Raw genomic sequence first — 20597 nt, forward strand, 5'->3', positions numbered from 1 at the left:
ATAGGTTACTGACAGTTTCCCCTCAACTCATACCATTCACATATGTATATTCATATTTTCCCATGCGATTAATATATATTGTCCACACTATTCAAGTGACTTATGTAAATCTTAGGATTCTGTAACATATTAAAGATATAAATCCACTAACCCGAGATCAAAGACTTAAGAGGATTCTAGATCTCAGAAATACTTGAGGATATCAGTATAACCATAGTAAATAAAAAAAAGGAAAGAAGGATGTAAAATATTATAGGCTTTTAATTTAAGAAATAAAGTAGACTCTTTAATTCTCAAAAGCCTTTTCTCTCTTTGTGGTACTTGTTTTCATTGATTAAAAAAAAAAGTGAATAGTTGCCAGTGGTATCATATATGCCTAAATATATTGCTTTGCAAATTTGGAGGGCCATTCACACTCATTAAAACCATGTTTAAAAATAACTATAACACTATAAAGAGAAGGAGAAGTCAAAGAAAAGTCAAAAGTGAGAGAAGATATTTGCAGTGTATCAATATAAAACAAAACATTAACATCTAAAATAAAGAACTCCTATAAGTTAATAAGGGAAAGACAAACCACCCAATGGAAAATGAGTAGACTTCAAGTGACATCTCACAAAAGAAGAAACAGAAATTGCTAGTAACTAATCAGGAAGATGCAACTTAAAATATAAGGAAGCGCCATCGCACACCATCAGATCAGTAAACATTTAGAATTAATATTGAAGGAGATATACAGCAATAGGAATTCTTAGTTAATACATCTCATGGGACTGTAAATTGGTACAGCACTTTAAAAAACTCTTTGGCTTTACTTGCTAAAGTTAAACATGCTCATAGCCTATTATAGATACTCTTGTAATTTTTTGGAGGCAAAAATTCTAGCTTCAACTACCTGGAGGCTGACAAGAGGGAGCCAGACCCTGCACTGAGCAAATGTAGCCTTCTACTAACACTTTCCCTCTTCTCTGCACCTCTGATAATTTCATTCTGTTCCTCAAGCATATGTAGAACGCAGTATCCTCCTAAGGGGGAAATACAAACTGGAAGATTTCTGCATTTTTTAAAATGATCTCCAGAAGAAAGCTGCTTGCTGATCTTGATGGAGGCAAAAAATTGAAAGAGATGGTTCTTAAGCCAAATATTGAAAATTTCCACAAATTAAAATGTACAACACTGTATTTTGAGAAACCTTGACTTTAAGATTTGATTAAATCATCCTATAGTCTATACAGAAAGAATAAAAGCCCTTTATGAAATTGTTTCATGGGTTTTTCCAATTCATTTATAAAATGCTTATACAGTTAAAGACAAATCATTTGCCATTTTAATTTCAGTTACAATTTATCATGTACTTTCTTCCAGAAAATGGAATATAATTGTATTTCATAACTGGGGGAATATATAAAGGCTTCCAAATTCATTCCTGACCATAATTAGGGCCTAACATATCCATGATAAAAAGGGAAAAGAAATATTAGAATTACTAGTTAAAAATATGTAGTCAAGCAATTAGTAAAGTCAGTTATTTAGAATCCTTTTTGTCATTCAGATACTGTCAAAAATTGGTTCATGTTTATGGAAAAATAGATGCTTATGTGATTTAACATGCTATATCACATCTTATAGAATTTTTAGTAAAGTGTTTTTTTTCCCTGAATGATCTAGTTAAAGGCCAGAAACAGAGTTACTTCTTAGCTTATTGGAACCTGACATCTATACTTAACATTTTACTGAAATCACGAAGGTCCTAGTTGCTAAATCTAATGGCAACTTCTAAATCCTGAACATTATTGACTTCTGTTTGACGCTTGACCGTACTGTCCTTGAAATTCTTTCTTCTCTGCTTTCTTTAACGTTACTGTCCTAATTTTGTTTTTCTGACTGTTCCTTCCCAGCCTGTTCCTCGGTTCTAGTCCTTTGCCCTTCCCTTAAGTATAAAATTCTCATCAGTGTATTTCTCTTGCTCTGTGTACTCTGTTCTCTTTATACTCTTGTATACCCAAACAAGCCAGGTTAGATGAAGGTTACAGGAAAGATAGAAATAAAGAAAGCCAGAGAGGAAAGAGGAGTAGCATTCTGTTCTGTTCTTAAAGATCTCATTTTAGAGACCAAATGGCTAAACTATACTTTACCTCTACCCTTCCCTTTCCCTTCCTATTCCCTACTAGACCTTGCTACACCAATGCTTTTCTCTCTTGAATATTCAACCTTTCCCTTTATACTTGGTCAAACTCTCAGCTAAGAGTTATTGACAATACTTGTGTGTGAGACACTGTCCACAAAAACTCTGAGAGAAGTATTATTTTCATTTTAGAAATGAGGAGACCAGTTAAGTGACAAGCCCAAGCAAAGTTACACAGCTAATAAGGAGTGGAACTAATACTGGATGTGGAAGACTGTCTGGCTATAGAAAGCTATCTGGCTATAAAGCCCATCCATGTTCTTTGAAATTCACCATTATCTTCTTTTTCAATTTAAGATTCCATCCTAGTCACTACTCTTTGGTAAAAGTCCTTGAACCGTGAATTCTGTTTCTAAAAATCTACTCCAGAAAAGTAAATATTGGAACAAAGATCTGTACTAAGTTGTTTGTCACAATGTTACTTTTAAAAGCAAGACAAACCGATGAAAAATCTGGAACAACTAAACGTCCATCATTAAAGAAATGGCTGAATAAATTATGGTGATCTATTCAATGTAATATAGTATAGAAAATAAAAGTAATGAGCTTAAAGCATTTTTAATGATGACTGGAAATGTGTTATATGAAAACATTATGATTTCGATTATAAGGAGATATACATATACCTAACACATATACACATTAAAAAAATACCAGAAGAGAATAAACTAAAATGTTCATTGAGTGGTGAGATATTAGATTATTCTTTTATTGCTAAACAGACTAATGTATGCCTATGGTTAATAACTTATAAGGCTTGTAATGAAAAACAACAGTCTGCTTCTCCCTCTGCCTTCTCACTTCCAGAGTAACTACTTTTAAATTCTTTAAATGGTTTACTCTGGGTTTTCTCAAATAAGTAACGTGACAATATTTTCTATTTTTTTATCTTAGATATTATATATTTAATTCTTCCTCTTTTGAGACATTAGGACTCTTATACCACCCACTTTCACTACAGCATCTCCAAAATAGCTGTATATCGTTTAGTCAAATCGGAAAAAAGTGTTTTTTTTAACATGAAGCCATACTTTGATTATATTCTTTTCTGCTTTATGACCTAGTTTTGGGACTTCTTCTAATTGCTTTCCAGGATTAGATACCCTATATCCCAGATCCCATGTATTCCTCTTTCTTGAGTTACTTCTCATTTTGCTGAGGCATATCATCAAGTAGCTTCCTGAGAAATGATGCACTGAGATCAAAATTTCTGAGTCCTTGCATGTCATTCTGGTCTAATAACACTTTAATATCTTGAAGGTATTCACTGTGGCTCCTGAAAAGTCCAGTGCTTTTTCATTTTCTTCATTCCTTTGTAGGTGACATTTTTATCCCCCTTCCTTTAAAGTTTTAAGCTCATCTCTTTATTCCCAATATGCTGAAATATTGTGATGATGTGCACTGGTTGGGTCTTTTTTCATTCAATAATTGGTAGGTTCTTTTAATCTAAAGACTTGCATTTCAGTTCTGGGAAATTCTCTTTCTTTCTGTTTCTTTTATATAACAATATCCTCCCATCCATTTTCCCATTCTTTTTTTCTTGGGTTCTTATTAATCAAATGTTAGACCTCATAGATTGATCTGCGTATCTTTTTTCCCCTCATTTTTCTGCCCCTGTTTTTTGGTCCTTATTTGTAGGACATTTTCCCAACTTTACTTTTCAAGTGGTATTTGAGAATTTGTTTTTATCTTTTTGTTTTGTTTTGGCTAATTTGAATTCCCAGCAGTTCTTTCTTGTAATATAATTGCTTTTTTTCTACACTGAGATAACTCTGGTCATTCTAACATAGAATAATTGCCAAGATATGTTGGAAATAGTAGAAAAGAAAACAAAGTCCTGTATAGTTTTTATATCGTTATCACCTGAGAGAAATAAAAAGGGGGCACCTACCTAAATGCTGGGTGTGCATTGATTAGTTCTAAAAGGATATAAGAAACAAGTCATATTGTTGACTCTTGGAAAAAGCACTGTGGGACAAGGGTGGGATATAGACCTCCTTTTTACTATGTGCTCTCTGTAACATTTGATATTGGACCATACACATGATTTTAAAAATACAACAATTAAAGTCTTTTTTTAAAAAAAATTATTTTTATTGGAGCACAGTTGATTAATGATGTTGTATTAGTTTCAGGTGTACAGCAAAGTGATTCAATTATACATATACATGTATCTATTTTTTTTCAAATTCTTTTCCCATTTATATAATATTCCCAGAATATTAAGCAGAGTTCCCTGTGCTGCACAGTAGATCCTTGTTGGTTATTTATTTTAAACATAGTAGTGTATATTAAGTGAAGTAAGTCAGGCAGTGAAAGACAGATATCATATGAGATCACTAATATGTGGTATCTGAAAAAAATGATACAAATGAACTTATTTACAAAACAGAGACTCACAGACTTAGAGAATGAACTTATGGTTAACAGGGGGGAAGGGTGGGGAGAATGGATAGATTGGAAGTTTGGGAACAATTAAAGTCTTAATGAGGTTGCATAATACAGTTGCCCATTTTTCTATGTACAAGTGTTTCAACTGTTTTGTTTGTGTATTTTTAGTGGTAAAAATTGAGGCAGGAGTAATATGACTTTTACTTTTGACCCTAAGATTGCTGGGCAATTTTATAAACCAAATAAAGGCTAATTTTTAAAAACTTGCTTTTTTTCTATAGCATCCTGATTTTTTTAATGAAGGCAAATATCTGCATGAATCATTCTGAGAGCAGTAATAAGAGGGCTTATTATTTATCTTAAAGCCGAAAGTTATATTTCCTGGATTAAAAAAAATTATTTGATGTTTTCAAACTTCTTAAAGCTGTGGATTGATATCTTTCATCAAATATGGAAAATCCTTAGTCATTACCTTTCAAACAATACCTATCTTAATTCATTCTTCTTTTGGGGACTCCAATTTAACATGTTAAACATTCTCCTTGTAACTTCTAGGTCTCTTTACTCCTGTATTTTTACTCCTGAATACTTCTATATTTTTATGTTTTTCATGTTTTTGTATTTCCATGCTTTCTTCTGGATAGTTTCCTCTGACCTAATTCTCTCTTCAGCAGTATCTAATGGTTTTTCTGAGATCTAGGACTTCTATTTAGTTCTTTTTCTGATCTACTATGACATTTTAATAATTTGCAATGTTTTGCTAAATCTCAAAGCTTGGATTTTATTGTCCTGTATATTGTAGGCATGTAATTATATAGACTTGGCTTTGCAATTCAAGTGCATATCTCTGTTAATGTCTCTCTTAGATATGTTATGTTTTTATTGCCTGTTGGTTTTACTTATTTGTGCTCATGATTTATTGCCTTCTCATGTGCATTGTTATCTTTTATTTTGTGCTGAGCATTATATAGCATTAGAGTCCTTTATCTACAGAAATCCAGAAAGCTCTGCAACTAAATCTGTTTCATAACTGATTTATTGTCCAAACCTGCTGTGAAGTGACACAAAGCTATTTAGTCTTATCCAACTTAGTGTAAATGTTTGTACTTTTTGTGTCAGATTGATAATAGGGTGATGCCCCATACCCTACTGATGATGTAACAATACATGGTATATGTACCATATTGTCTTTCCAAAATGTGAAATCTTCCAAATTCTCAAACACATTTAGCCTGAAAGTTTAGTTAAACAATAGTGGACCTATTTGAAAATTTATTTCTAGAAATAATTTGAGGCTTGGGATAATGTTATATTTCTCTCAGTAAGTTTTTTATTATTTTCTGCCAAACACTAAAGGTTCTAACAAACTGGAATAATCATATCCAATTTCAATTCTTGAGATTTTTTGATGAGCTAACCTAAAAGAGTAAAAGCCAAGCTCTTTACAAATCTGGTTTACTTGTAATTCACTTTAGTCCTACGGTGACTATTTGGAGTCCCAGTCCAAAGTGGGCTAAAGAGAAGGGGATTAGTAACCTGGGTTTCCAACCCTGTCTTTCCCTGGTCTCTGACTTTTTATCTCTTTAGACCCTTTGCCTATTAACAACATAGCTCAGTTCTCAGGACCTCTTTTTGGTAGCAAAGGCTTTCAAGTAGGAACTGCTTACTCCTCTGGATTGTTGTCTCATTCAGGTACTTCCTCACCATGGTTAGTTGTTTGATAACATGAAATCTTTGGTAGGTCTTGGAACCAGGAATGGGATCATTAACCCAATTGTCTCAGTTCAGGTTCTCATTATTTTACTTCCAATTATATCCTAGCTGGTCTCCCTCCATTGAGCCATGTCCCTTGCCATCTAACCTCCTGACCATTACCAGAAGTAGCTTTCTAAAAAAACCCAGACACAATCACATTACTAGCTCACTTAAACTTTTTTAGTAGCTCTCATTATTTATAAGATGAAGGCCAAATTCTTTAGCAAAAAAGAGTCTCACTAGTCCTCCCTTGGCCTACCTCTACAGTAGTGTTGTCTCCCATTGCCTTTCTCTTTGTACTCTGTATGCTAATCTTTGCCTGAAATATTTTATGTCTTTGTATCTTTGCCTGTACTTTTCTCTTTGCTAGGAGTGCCTTTCTTCTTCCCTGAAACACTATCCCCTTGACCTGAAGAACTTCTCATCCTTTAAAACCTGGGAAAATTGTTATTTTTTTCTGTAGAACTTTCTTCATGTATTCTCTTATCACCTCATTTTCCACGGAGTAGACTGTGGTTTCCATTTTGTCCCTATTATATTCCATATGTAGTTAATACTTTTGGACTAACCAACCTATCTTAGCAGTTATTAGTGTCCATGTCTGTTTCTTCTTACTAGACTCTAAGGTCATTGAGGGAATATAGAATGCATTGTAACTTATGCCCATTCCTTAGCCTAACTCTGAGAATACAATATGTGCCTTAAAAATGTCTGTTGAAGTAATTGAATGAATGTTTTGACCTGAGCAGTATTGTAAAATCTTTCTCACTTGGTATTCATAATGAACTATAAAATGAAGTACATTAAATAGTTTCTAAAGTTTTATCTTGTAGAATTCTAGTATCCTATTACATGTTGAGATGATCTACAGTTTGGAAAAGGATGTCTAAAAGTCCCTGTAAAATTTTGGAGATCACCAAAAACTGGCAGAGTACATGTTCAACTAGTTCAGTTCATCATAAGGTAGTAGGCCTTCAGAAAGTGTTTGTCGAATGAGTGAATTACAAAAGAACTCACCCAACAAATAATATGGTGAACCATATAATAAGTTGAAATAACTAAATAAATATAAAAATAGCATTTTCAGATTGCTGTCTGTATGGTTCTTTTATGTGAATTCTATGATCTACTATATGGCTCATGCCAATTAGCCCATATAGGAACTGGTACTAGGATATGGCAGCAGTATAATAAATAATCCCAAGTAGGGCATTTGAAGAACTGCATATCTTGTGTGTGTGTGTGTGTGTGTGTGTGTGTGTGTGTGTGTTTGGTAATTTTTATTTATTTATTTTTTACTTTTTATTTTATATTGGAGTATAGCCGATTAACGATGTTGTGATAGTTTCAGGTGCACAGCAAAGCAACTCAGCCAATGTATACATTCTCCCCCAAACTCCCCAAGAACTGCATATCCTTGTTGGTTGCTAATAGTCTGAGGGAAAGGATGACTAGGAGAAATAAGATATTTAACATTATTACTCACATGCTAGAGGTCTGTATGGCTGCCATTAAGAGGTGATGGCCCATCACACTTATAGGTAAGATACAGTTTGAGTGATGTAGCTTGAGTTTTTGGTTTTTTGTTTTGTTTTGTTTTTTAAGTATGAAGCATACCATGAAAGAATAGGAATTTAAAAAATGGGAAAGCGTTGATTTTTAGCTGACAGAAAAAAATGTTGACAATAACTATATAATTGTAATTTAAAAAGCTTAGGAAATTGAGATTTTATTTAAGTGTAGGAATTATGTTGATTTTTTTTTTTTTTTTTTTTTTTGGTATGCAGGCCTCCCTCTGTTGTGGCCTCTCCCGTTGCGGAGCACAGGCTCCGGACTCGCAGGCTCATTGGCCATGGCCCACGGGCCCAGCCGCTCCGCGGCACGTGGGATCCTCCCAGACCGGGGCGCGAACCCGGTTCCCCTGCATCGTCAGGCGGACGCGCAACCACTGCGCCACCAGGGAAGCCCCAATGTTGATATTTATATTGACAAACAGTTGTAGAACATTGCTACTAGTTGTGAACTATACCACTTAAGAGTGGTGGTAAATTTCGGGATGTAAATCCTAGGAGAATTATAGTAATAATACAGACCTATGTAATAGAGAAGCCTGAGGAATAATCTCATGTAGGGCATCAAATAGGTGTTGGCTTTTATGAAATGCATGAAATTTTATAAAATTCCTGTATGAACTAAATGAGAAAATGAGATCAGACTTGGAAAGTGACCATCTAGCCAGGCTTCTCATTTTTGATGGAATTTTCATTATTTTGATCCAGAGTATCAGCTCCTTTTTTCTCATTCCAGAAGGTGGTTGGTTCACTGAAGATAAAGGCAGAGTCTGATGAAGAGGAGCTTGGGCTTCTTTCCATTACCCAGACTATATCTCAATAGAATTTACTGAGTATATGGTTGTCATCACTAATTCCTTATTTGCCTAATGATGTCGCTGTACTTTCAAACACAGATGCAAAGTATTGGAGGAATCTTTTACTTTTAGTTGATTAATGTCAATACTGCTTGTTAAAGGCCCTTTGAGATTTAGGAATTTCAGCTCCATGAATACAAGGATAATCTGACAATCCTGTATTTCCAGGGACCAAATACTTCAGGTTTTCTAACTCCTGTCAGAACAGTACAACTTGGTGGAGGCTCTCCCTAGTGCTAGGATTGGCCTAGCTCAAGGTTACCTTTCTTCCTGGAACTAGACCTCTTTGAAAGGTAGTCTCTCCTACCTCATCTACTGTCCTTATCATTTTTTTTTTGAGTCATGCTGAGGGTGATATGTCTGACTTAGACTGTTATATAAACCTTTAAATAGCATAAGTTTGAAATATTTGAGTTTCACTGTTGCAATAAAAATTATATTTAGACATAATCAATTTGGATTTAATTTCCTCTTCTTTTTCTGGTATCCTAGGTGGAAGCTTAGGTTACTGATTTTAGATCTTTCTTCTTTACTAATATATGCATTCAGTTTCCCTCTAGGTACTTCTTTGTTACATCCCACAAACTTTGATGTCTTATTTTCATTTCCATTTAGTTCAAAATTTTTAAAAAATTTCTCTTGAGATTTCTTCTTTATTGTTTAATCTCCACATATTTTCAAAATTTCCAGCTATCTTTCTGTTACTGATTTCCAGTTTATTCTTCATGGGTCTGAGAGGATACATTGTATGATTTCTAGTTTTTCAAATTTGTCAAGGTATGTTTTATGGCTCAGACTGGTCCATCTTTTTGAATGCTGCATGTAAGTTTGAAAAGAATGTGTATTCCATTGTTGGATGAAGTAATCTATAGGTATTAATTATACCTGGTTGATTGATGGTGCTGTTGAGTTCAGCTGTGTCTTACTGATTTTCTGCCTACTGGATCTGTCCATTTCTCATAGAAGGATGGTTTAAATCTCCAGCTATAATGGAGATTCATCTATTTCTCCTTGCAGATTTTACTTCATGCAGTTTGGCACTCTGCTGTTAGATGCATATATATTAAGGATTCTTATATTTTCTTAGGGAATTGACTCTTTTATCATTATGTAAGCCTTTATCTATCCCTGATTCTTCTCCTTGCTCTGGATTCTGCTCTGTTTGAAATTACTGTAGCTACTTTAGCTTTCTTTTGATTAGCATGTTATATGTGTTAGCATAGTACATCTTTTTCAATCCGTTTATTTTTAATATATTTGTGTCTTTATATTTAAAGCAGGTTTCTTGTAGACAACATATAGTTGGGCCTTGTGTTTTGATACCCACTGACAATCTCTATCTTTTAATTGGTGTACTATTTAGACCATTTATGTTTAAAGGGATTTTTGATATAGTTGGATCAATATCTATTATATTTGTTACTGTTTTCTAATTGTTGCTCTTGTTCTTTGTTTCTGTATTTGTCTTCCACTTTTTTTGCCGTGATTTTAATTGATTATTTTATATCATTCTATTTTTTTCTTTCTTACTTTTTAAAAAAAGTTTTTAAGTGTTTGCCCTAGAAGTTGCAATATATATTTACAATTAATCCAAGTCGACTTTCAAATAATACTGTATTGCTCTATCTTTTAATTGGTGTACTATTTAGACCATTTATGTTTAAAGGGATTTTTGATATAGTTGGATCAATATCTATTATATTTGTTACTGTTTTCTAATTGTTGCTCTTGTTCTTTGTTTCTGTATTTGTCTTCCACTTTTTTTGCCTTTTGTGATTTTAATTGATTATTTTATATCATTCTATTTTTTTCTTTCTTACTTTTTAAAAAAAGTTTTTAAGTGTTTGCCCTAGAAGTTGCAATATATATTTACAATTAATCCAAGTCGACTTTCAAATAATACTGTATTGTTTCCCAGGTAGTGCACGTACCTTATAATAATAAAATATTCCTAATTCCTTCCTTTGGCATCCCCAATTTTGGTGCTTAGCTAAGTCTACCTTAGTACAGGCTGCTTGGTTATTTATCAGATGTACAATACCGATATTTATTTCAGATTATCAGAATGTTGTTAATTTTCCAAGTATATGTTCATTAAAGAATGTATAAAACTTGTTGAATGCTTGTAGTTATCTTTTTATGCTTTTTTAAGATTTTTCTGCAAACAGTGATGCCAAAATTTTTCTTAAAAATAATTTTTAAGAAAACCTAGAAAAGCCAGATAATAGTTTCTGCATCAACTAAATTGACATTTCTGGAAAAAAATTTCTTAACAATTAAAGCAATATTTCCTGCCTCCCTTTTGCCCTCTTCTCATTTCACAGAATTCTTTTATTTTCCTCTGTTAATGCTCCTCTCTGTCCATAACCTTGAAGAAACAAATAGCCACTTGGTTCAGGGAAAACAACTCCCTGGAGTATATCTAACTATCTTCTCTCCCCTGTCCCCCTCCCCCATCGTGTGTATTTTAATGTGATCTTCCTGGTATCAGAGAAAATGTTAAACTCAAATAGGTGGTCACTGACCCTTCTTACTACTAGTCTGAAGTTAGGTGCTTTTAGCTTAGATCTTTCTCAGATTTTGTTAATGAATTAAATATTTATTGAGTGCCTATCATATGTCAAGCATTGAGAACTCTGTAGACAATAAAACAGGCATGGAAATGATAGTTTTGTGGGTAAAACAGTCATTGATTAATAATTTCACAAGGAAATATCCAAATATAGTTATAACTATAATAGGGAGATACATGGGACTGTAAGGCCTATAAAAGGAGATTTGACCTAGTCAGGGAGGTCAGGAAAGGCCTCCCTCAGGAAGTGGTAACACTTGAACTGAAATGTGAATTATGAGTAGGCATTTGATGAGGAGAGAAAGATCCTTCCGTGTAGAGGGAACAGTGTGGGCAAGAGCCCTATGGTGGGGAAGGAGAGTGGCTAGTATGAAGGACCAAAAGGTTTCAAGGGAGGCTGAAGGGGTGGGATAGGTAGGGACCAGCCTATGTTGAGGAATTTTGGTTTGTTTTGTGTTGTTTTCCTAAGAGTATTGGGAAGCAATTGAAAGGTTTTAAACAGTATGCAGTAAATTTGTATTCTGAAAAGATTATTCTGACTATAGTGGGAATGATGGTTTGCAAGGGGCTGTAGTAGATGTAGGTAGACTAATTTAGGAGGCTGTTATAATCTAGGTGAGAAATGATAGTAGGTTGATTTAGAGGAAATGGTGAGAAGTAGATAGATTAAATAATACTTAGGAGGGAAAATCAGTGAGTCTTATGGATTTGATATTAAATGGTAAGACAGGGAGAGGACTAAGGTTTGGGGCTTGTACAGTGGAGTGGATGCGGTGCTTTTTATTAGAATAAGCAACACTGGAATGAGACCAGATTTTAAAGGAAAGATCATGGGTTAAGTTTTATACATTTTCAATTTGAGTGGCCACAAATTGTCAAATTGAATATATGAGTATGTTGCTCAAAGGAGACAAGGTCTGAACTGCAGGTATAAGTTGCCGTGGTAACTGTGAATGATGATGTGCATGGTGAGAATATGGAGAGGGGGTGCCTAGGACCTAATTTGAAGAACTCCTAACATTTAGAGACTAGATAGAGAAGAATGCACCTCAAAGGAGACAGATAAGGTGTGATCAGAGAGGTCAGAGGAAAAGCAGAAGTTGTTATTTTTAAAAAAAGACTTTAATAATGGCATTAGGAGTCATCTGTGTTTTTGTTTTCATTTTAAAATGTTTTCTTATTAAAAAATTATTATCGATTCCAGCAGTTGTCTGTTAAAAATAATCTTTATTTAGTGCTTTTAGACATATCTTTGTCTCTTAAATGAAAAGCAGTTGTGTACGTGTCAGGTGTGTCGTTGAGTTCTACTGCTTAGAAGGGAGGTAGTTTTTGCTACAGGAAGTGTTTCATCGGGAAGCAGATGTGCTCCAGTGATAGGAGATGGGAAGGGGATGTTTTGTTATTAATTACTTAGCTTTGTATAAACAAAGACTTTGTATTTTTAAAAGATGTCTTCTTCTGGTTTATAGAAATTAATCCTATTTTTAATGTTTTCCATGTGTCTATCTAAGAGGTATGTACTCTCTTTTCTGATTACAGCACTCCAGAACTCTTTGTTAATTGTAACGTGTATTATGTCTTCTATTATAAAAGAGCATGTGGGATTTATAGTATAGAATTTCATTATAGAAAAGGTGTGTCTTAAGAAAGGAAGTGGTGGCAGACTAGTATTTGTAAACTGAGAAAGCTCAAGTTTTGCCTTTTCATCTCCGCTTGCTTCCCTTAGTTGAAATAAATTTTAAAAAGCCATTTTAATGAGAAACTGATATCCTATTTTAACCTTTAAGAAAGGAAGAATTTTAGCATTTAAACGAAATAACACTATAATGTCTGGCCTTAATGTCACAATTATGCTCTGTAAGCCTAAATTTCTCAGCTACATTCTGTGGATCATAATTTGGAAAATGCTAATTTAAAGAGGTTTTGGAGTCCTGAACTGGGAATTAGGATACACCTGTGTTCTTCCTTTTGTTTGTTTGTTTTGTTTTTTGCTGTTAACTAAGTAGTCATGGACAAGATCTTTTCTCTGGTCTTGTTTGATTATATGAAAGAGTTGGTTAAGTTAATCTGTGATGACTTGTTTAGTTCTCTGTTCTCTAATTCTGATTCTGTGGGTTAACATTAAGGCTTCCATTTTCACTCTGGATAGATTTAAAAATATATTTATTTAGGGACTTCCCTGGCGGTCCAGTGTTAAGACTCCATGGTTCCAATGCAGGGGGCGTGGGTTCGATCCCTGGTCGGGGAACTAAGATCCCACATGCTGTGTGGTGTGGCAAAATAATAATAATAATAATAATAATTTAAATTTTCTGCATTCAAAAGGAATAAAAATACCCACTCATTGTAAAATTTCATATATTACAGAAAGTAATAATATAAAAATAAAAATCTCCTGCAGTAACAAAAATAACAACAGATTTTATTGTTGTTAAAAAAGAAAATATTTAAAAGAAATAGCAACAGATTTTTCTCTCCGTGCATATTCCACCATGTACATACTGATGTATTAATGATAATCTTCAATAAAAGTGGGATCATGATCTACTTTTTTATAGTATATATTGCTTTTCTACCTTATCTCTTAGACCTCTTACCACATAAATTTTTGTTTAAGTTTTTTCTTACTATCATGACTATAGTATATACTTAACAATTAAAAAATAAAAGTTTAAGGATCTAAGGTGATTTCTCAGTTGTACTCCTCACAAGCATCACTCTTTAAAAATGTGTGTCTTTGTAGCTCACCTAATATATGTGTTAGTTTTTACATAGTTCTGTACTGTGATTTATTTGTCACTCTCCTATAGATGGTCATTCGCATCTTCCTCCCTTGCTTCCTTCCATTAAAAAAATGCTGCAGTTCATAAAGTGCAGAAGATTGTTCAGTTTTTAATTGTGCTTTATTTATATGTTGTAGATAGTCTTTGCTGTCTCCAAGGAAGAGGTTTGGATTACTGTATATTTGATTCTTAGTACACTACCATGAGCTAAGTCTCTATGTGATGTATATGCTCTCACAGAATATTTCAGGCAAATGTTCTCACTTTACCCTCAATCCCAATACAATTTTTTTATTTTGGTGAACTTGACTGAATCTTATGGGAGCCTTGAGAATTCCATTAGTCCTTTTATTTAAAAATCTGTCTGTAGTTTTTTTTCCACAATTTGGCCCATGAATCAGCATAGGTATCACCTAGGAGCTGGGTAGAAATGTAGAATCTCAGGCCCTCTCCTACATGTACTAAAGCAAAATCTATATTTAATTTCAATCTTGTGGTGATTTATCTACATGTTACAATGTGAGAAGCACCAGTTTAGAAGCAGATCTGTTGCATTACCTTTTTATGCTTGGTCCTCTGTGCCCACATCATGAGTTTGATCCTTTGGTTCTTATTGTTCTGATATAGAGAGGAGGAAGAAAAGAAAAAAATGAAAAGTTTGAACTAAAGAGTGGAATTTACTAAGGATAAGATCTATTTCCCCTTTGCTTTTATTGTGCCTTCCAATGGTAAGGTCTCCTGTTGATTTTTACCTGTTTTTTTACCATACCAGTTATATGGAAAAGATAAAATATAGTCAGTTCTACTATCATGCTTGGTTTTGTTTTGATTTTTGGTGTTTTAAAAATAAAATTATTTTATTATTATTTTTTATTACATATTTCAGGTGTTTTTAAAAAATTATTTAAATTTAATTTTATACCACGCTTGTTTTGAAAATGAGGATTTGTACCATATGATTGATAGTAGGGAACAATTTGAGCATTACATGAATTTTGTGTTTGCTTATGTGCCATTTGTTTGAGAAACGTTAGCTGAATACAGAAAACTATATCCAAGTAAAGCATCGTGTTGTAGCAAATACTGAAAGGCATACATCTCGACCAACTACCGGCTACCTCAGTTCCCCATACTTGTTATGAGCCACATCCATCCACTTAAGTGTTATAGCTGTCCTTCAGATTTCAGATAACCCTCCTTCCATCACTTCACAAAAACACAAAAGCTACAACCCTTCTAATGCCCACTGCAAACTTCAGGGTTTTTTCAAAGTAGCGTGCTATATTTATTTTAGCATTTAGGTGTTTCTTAACTATTTAACCTGTGTAAAATGGTCTACAGTTTTTATCAGCTTCTTATCTTTTTTTATGTGTCATTGTTTCTGAACGTTGCTTCCCAGCCCCACTTCCTCATAAGCCTTGAAGTCTTATTATGCAGTTTTGTATAGTGTGATGATTTTTAGAAATGCATGTCACATTATAGCAGAATTGAGTATAACAACAGAATCTCAAGATTAAGAGAATCTCAAAAGAAATTGGTCCCATCCCTTATGCCTTAGACATGGTTAAAAATTCCCTTACAAATCACTTCCCTAACATTATGTAGACCCCCCTTCCTAATGTCAGTCTTTCCTAGTCAACTGGCAGTTCCAAGAGGGCAGGGACAGTGTTCTATTCTTTTTTGTTCCTCTAGTCTTTATTTTTAAAATAAATAAATAAATTTATTTATTTATTTTTTTGCTGCGTTGGGTCTTCGTTGATGCATGCGGGCTTTCTCTAGTTGTGGCGAACAGGGACTACTCTTCGTTGCGGTGCACTGGCTTCTCAGTGTGGTGGCTTCTCTTGTTGCAGAACACAGGCTCTGGGCGTGTGGGCTTCAGGAGTTGCGGCTCGCGGGCTCTAGAGCGCAGGCTCAGTAGTTGTGGTGCACAGGCTTAGTTGTTCCGCGACATGTGGGATCTTTCCCGACCAGGGATCGAACCCGTGTACCCTGCATTGGCAGGTGAATGCTCAACCACTGTGCCACGAGGGAAGCCCCTCTAGTCTTAATACAGTGCCTGATACATGGCAGGTGCTCAATAACAATTTAAAATATGGCTCTTGTATGTTTATTTAGAGAATTCAGATGTTTCTTTTGACTTAGCAACAGAGTCGTTCTTAAAGCTGTGCTTTAAATATTACAAATTACTATTAAGAAAATTAATAATTAGTTGATACTTGAGGTAGCAGTAATGTTCTTGTTATGACACTTCAATCAGCAGCCAATTTTTATATTAGGATTCATAATGAATGTGGTAGTTCAGTGGCACTAGTGTCATTGTTTCTAATTTTAAAAATTATAAAACCTGTGAATATTTTCTTAAAAATTATAAATTCATTATATATATTTGATAAAATTCAGAAAACGAAGAGTGTCAAGTTGTCTTATATTTAGATGAAAGATAAAACTTGGAGAAGTAACTAACATAAATGATATTAGGCTTTCATAATGATAGAAGATAATTTGAAGCATTTGCCAAATCCACCTTTAGCCAACTGTGAGAGAGGTGAATCTCTTCATTTCTTTGATTATTCCTACTTAGAGACTGTCACTTCCTCAATCTATAGTTCTTTTGCTTTCTGATTTCGCTTGAATGTTTTTCTGTGCTGTTTAATATTTTCCATTTCCATATTCCTTAAATAGGGAAGTTTATGGTTGGAAGAATTGTAGTAGTTCCTTAGAAACTATGGCAATTATTTTTACCTTACCTATTTAGTGTGTAAAAGTATTTTCTCATTTAACATTGAGTCTCTGAATTTTACAATGTTGATTATGGGGCTCAAGTTCTACTCCTATGGTGCATCTTTTCTCAAAATTATAGTTTTAATTTAATTTTTCACTGAGGTATTTTAATAGGGTGATCTTGATTAAGTTCCCTCTCATGAAACCTGTGAAACTAGATATTTTGTTTTATGTATTACTCAAAAGATACTCTGAAATAGGGACCATTACAGTATTAATAATAAAAATATCTTACAGACCCAAAGGAAGTAGTTTGAAATTTAAAATATTTTGCTTGTGTATTATCTTATTTTGATGAAATTTCAAACCTATAGAAAATTTGCAAGCGTGCAAGAAACTCCCATATACCCTTTACCTAGATTCCATAATTGTGTACAGTTTGCCCCATTTCTTTGGTCATATTTTATCTACCTTTACATGCATAGTTTTTTCCTTGAGTCATTTGAGAGTAAATTGGAAACATCATGCCTCTAGATCCCTAAATACTTCAGTGTGAATTTCCTAAGAATTAGAACATTTTCTTTCATAATCAAAATCAGGAAGCTTAATGTTGGTATGATTCTATTATCTAGTCCATAATCCATATTAAAATTTTGTCAATTGTCCCAATAATGTTCTTTATAGCTTCTCCCCCCCACTTTAGGATCAAATCCAAAATTATACATTATTTTTAATTGTTTCTCCGTAGTCTCCTTTGATTTACAACAGTTCTATTGTCTTTCTCTGATTTTCTTGACCTTGACATTTTTGAAGCAAAGGATACAGTTATTTTGTAGATCTTCTTTAATTCAAGGTTATCTGATGCTACTTGTGATTAAATTTAGGTTATGCATTTTTTTTTTTGGCAGGAATAAATCACAAGCTATTCTTTCACAGTTCATCATATCAGGAGTTGCATAATATTGGTTTGTTCCAGTATTGGTATGTCTGTCTGTCTGTATGTATGTATGTATGTATTCATTCATCCATTCATTCATCCTCTTCAATGTATTTACTCCTTTCCTCAAGCCTAAAATACACAGAAAGTGCTTTCAGAATTGCTAACCCATTACACTGGATAAGTAAACTTACTAACTAGAGTACAGTATTTACAGTTTTTTAAGGTAAAATTTAATTATGGAAAAATGCATAAATCTTAAGGGAACAGTTGGATGAATTTGACAAATAAACATACATGTACATCAAGACTTAGAAAGTTTCCATCACCCCAGAAAGCTTCCTGGTGTCCTTTTCTTGTTAGTAATGCCCTCCACCCCTGACAACTGCTTTCCTGATTTTTTTCCCCCATTGTAGATTAGTTTAGCCTGTTTTAGAACTCTGTAGAAATGGAATCATACAGTATGTGCTCTTTTGTGTCTAGTTTCTTTTGTTGGCATAATATCTGTGGTATTCATTCACATTGTTTTGTTATTAGTAGTTTATTCTTTTTATAGCTGAGTTGTATACTGTTGTATGAAAACATCACAGTTTGTTTATCCATTCTACTGTGATGGATATTTGGGTGGTTTTCAGTTTATGGGTATCATAAATAAAGCTGCTGTGAAGATCGAAGTACGAGTTTGTATATTTTCATTTTTCTTGAGTAAGTGCCTGTGAGTGGAACTGAGTGCATTGGGTAGATGTATGTTTATCTTTGTAAAAAAATTTTGTCAAGTTTGTTCCATAGCAATTGTATCATTTCATACTTTTATTACTAATTATGAGATTTCTGGTTGCTCCACATCCTCACCAACGTCTGGTGTTATTAGCCCTTTAAGTGTTAGCCATTTTGGTGAATGTGAGTGATATATCATTATGGCTTTAATTTGCATTTCTCTAAATCCTAATGAGGTTGAGTACTTTTTCCATATGCTTATTGACCATTCATATAGCTTTCTTTATGAAGGATTTGTTCAGCTCTCTTTGCCTATTTTTAAAAATTGGTTTTTCATTTTATTAATAAGTTGTAGGAGTTCTTTATATCTTGTGGTACAAATTGTGAGATGTTTGTATTGTGTATATTTTCTCCCATTTTGTAGGTTGCTTGTTGATTTCTTAATATGTCTTATTAGACATATTAAGGTTTTGATTTTATGAATTCATATTTATTAATGTTTTCCGATCATGGTTATTACGTTTTGTATTCTAAAAAATCTTTGCTTACCTTCAGTTCACAAAAATATTCTCTTGTGGTTTCTTTTTTTTTCTTTTTTTTTTTTTTTTTTTTTGCTGTACGCGGGCCTCTCACTGCTGTGGCCTCTCCCGTTGCGGAGCACAGGCTCCGGACGCGCAGGCCCAGCGGCCATGGCTCACGGGCCCAGGCGCTCCGCGGCACGTGGGATCCTCCCAGACCGGGGCACGAACACGTGTCCCTGCATCGGCAGGCGGACTCTCAACCACTGCGCCACCAGGGAAGCTGTCTTGTGATTTCTTTTACAAGCTTTATCATTTTATATTTTACATTTAAGTTTATTTTCCATCACAGATTAGTTTCTGTGGATGGTGTGATGTGCCATAAATAGAGATTAGAACTTAATGTTTATTGTTTTTCTCTTTATGCAGATTGATATTTCTAAGTATTTTTTTAAAACAAGGGAAAATTTTACGATCGTAATACTCTCTAATTTGATATATTATGCTTTTGGGAAAGCCAAGTTCTTCAAAATTTCCTTAATATAGAAATGTGTAAATTTACAGACTGTATAAACAAGTGAAGCTGAGATTATTGCTTTATGATGATGGAAATAACTAGAACATTTTAATATGTTTCAAAGAATAGGTATGTTACCAACTTTACTATTTGGCAGTAATAATAAAGAGACTTAGTGTAAGAACTGTTTTTCATTGTACATATTCTACAAATAAATGGATGGTTTTTTAGTTTTCCACATGAAATCATCATTTTTTTATACAACTTGCAAAGTGATTTGATTGCCGTGTTATATCTCTTTTATTGTTGGTCTAAAGTCTCTCAGGCTTTCCATTCGAAACCCCTATTTTCAGGAGTTTATGAGCAGACAGTTGAAAAAAAAAATTAACCAGCCGAAAACTTGGCATTCATGATCTTGGTTCAATATAAGGTACTTGCTTTAACAAAATTTTAGGTAGTCAGCTCTGTTTTTTTTAAAGTTGTAAATAGCACAAAGAGGAATAAAGGAATTTCTTTGCTTAGATAGGGAATATTTTTCCAGACAACTTATCCCAATTAGATTTTCAAAGCAAACTTTTCCCTTCTAGAAATCATTTTAAGTATGTACTTTCCTGTGTTCCAGTTTCCACAAGATGTTGCCTCAAGACTTTCCTTTTCCTTTGCTATAGTTCATAGCAAATATCCTCTATCCCTTTTCTTTTTTTTTAATCCATTTGTGCTTTTAAAATTCTCCCTAGTATGTTTACATTAAAAATGGCTTTATATTTTAGCATTCTTTTGTTCATTTTTCCTCGTCTTTGCAGTGCCTACTTGCACAAAACAGTATATGACTTTACGTATTAGTTGAAAATCAGTATTAACTTTGAGAGAAGTTGTGGTGTAAATAGCAAGGATTTTCTTGTAATGCAAACTTTAAAAACTATTCTGAAGAGCTGTCACTTAGAGAGCAGGCTTTTAGGCAGATTTTTTTCTTCTTCCAGAAAGTGTGGACGTCAGCTTGAGTACTTTCACAATCTGTTTTTAACCCAGTGTCATTCACATAGTGAACACTTAACTGCTATTGGTCCATAAAG

At 33.7% G+C, this 20597-nt stretch overlaps 1 protein-coding gene across 3 annotated transcripts in view; it reads left to right on the top strand.

Moving 5' to 3' along the window:
* RASAL2 (RAS protein activator like 2) overlaps positions 1–20597 on the top strand; it is a 382125-nt gene that overhangs the window by 110232 nt on the left and 251296 nt on the right. The gene's annotated exons all lie outside the window — the stretch shown is intronic.

This window comes from Physeter macrocephalus, chromosome 4, assembly GCF_002837175.3.
Source record: "Physeter macrocephalus isolate SW-GA chromosome 4, ASM283717v5, whole genome shotgun sequence".
Taxonomy (NCBI): domain Eukaryota; kingdom Metazoa; phylum Chordata; class Mammalia; order Artiodactyla; family Physeteridae; genus Physeter; species Physeter macrocephalus.